The sequence below is a fragment of the Limulus polyphemus genome, unplaced genomic scaffold (assembly GCF_000517525.1).
Source record: "Limulus polyphemus unplaced genomic scaffold, Limulus_polyphemus-2.1.2 Scaffold12931, whole genome shotgun sequence".
In the NCBI taxonomy this organism is placed as follows: Eukaryota; Metazoa; Arthropoda; class Merostomata; order Xiphosura; family Limulidae; genus Limulus; species Limulus polyphemus.
In genome coordinates, this window is record NW_013678541.1 from 8,809 (window position 1) to 10,681 (window position 1,873).

The window sequence follows — 1,873 nt, forward strand, 5'->3', positions numbered from 1 at the left end:
ACAGGAAAGAAACAGCTAAAAATACACCACCAACATACATGTACATCAACACAGCTAATCCTGTATTTCTATACATCCTAGTATACAGGAAAGAAACAGCTAAAAATACACCACCAACATACATGTACATCAACACAGCTAATCCTGTATTTCTATACATCCTAGTATACAGGTACTAAAGAGTTAAAAATACACCACCAACATACATGTACATCAACACAGCTAATCCTGTATTTCTATACATCCTAGTATATAGTTACTAAAGAGCTAAAAATACACCACCAACATACATATACATCATCACAGCTAATCCTGTATTTCTATACATCCTAGTAAAAATACACCACCAACATACACGTACATCAACACATCTAATCCTGTATTTCTATACATCCTAGTATACAGGTACTAAAGAGTTAAAAATACACCACCAACATACATGTACATCATCACATCTAATCCTGTATTTCTATACATCCTAGTATATAGTTACTAAAGAGTTAAAAATACACCACCAACATACCTTGAACTGATTATAGAAGCTATCTTTGTAGAATTTAAAGTTAAACCTACCACAGTAAATTAACATCTAACAGAGACTATAAAATACCTTGAACTGATTATAGAAGCTATCTTTGTAGAATTTAAAGTTAAACCTACCACAGTAAATTAACATCTAACAGAGACTATAAAATACCTTGAACTGATTATAGAAGCTATCTTTGTTACTTTCTTTCTGATATTTATTGGAACTGAATTCTTCCAGCATTTCCATTCCCACTGTCAGCTCTGAAATAGCATCATGATCCCCACCTTCCTCTTCAGTAAGGGTTTTTTCTACACCACTGCTGCTGTCATGGCTAAAGTCTGAAGCACTGTCCAACAGTTCACACGAGTTCTGCTGACTGTCTCGTGTAAGGTCGGTGACTCCACTCTCACTGTTTTCGGTGAAGGAAGAATAGAGCCCAGAATCTGCTTGATATGACATATGTTCACATTCTTTCTCCACTTTCTTGTAGCTATCAGGTGATATCACTATTTCCTGTCGAAATGTTCGGTTCTTCATTCCATTTGTTTCATTTATCTACAACAAACAAACCCAGTCAAAGTGTCTAAATTTGAGGTTTCTGACATGAAGTGTTAACAACCAAGTAACAACAATATATATATATATATATATATATATTATTAACTAACAATAACAATATAGTTCATGAAATAACACGAAAATCACACCGCATGATAAAGGCAGGTACGAAGAAAAATGTTTAACTTTTATATTTTGGTTGAATGACTTCATCATTACAGGTAACAAAGTTTTGAAACTGAAAAGCAAATTATATAGAAAAATAATTACAGAAAGACTGCTGAATAATGAAAACAAAAACAAGAATATCCAAGCAAATATCTTATCATACTGTAACAAAGGAATAAGGTAAATATCTTGGTACTGTAACAAAGGAATAAGCTAAATATCTTAGTACCATAACAATGGAATAAGCTAAATATCTTAGTACCGTAACAAAGGAATAAACTAAATATCTTAGTACTGTAACAAAGGACCAAGTTAAATCTGTTAAAGATACAGTAAAGACACAAGGCTAAATCTCTTCACAGAGTAATAAACCACTAAGAATTTCTTAAGCAACAGGCAGCTAGATTCTAACGCCCCACGAAGAGTTTCTTAATGAACAGGCAGATTGATTCTAATGCCCCACGATGAGTTTCTTTATGAACAGGCAGCTTGATTCTAATGCCCCACGAAGAGTTTCTTAATGAACAGGCAGATTGATTCTAATGCCCCACGATGAGTTTCTTTATGAACAGGCAGCTTGATTCTAATGCCCCACGAAGAGTTTCTTAAGCAACAGGC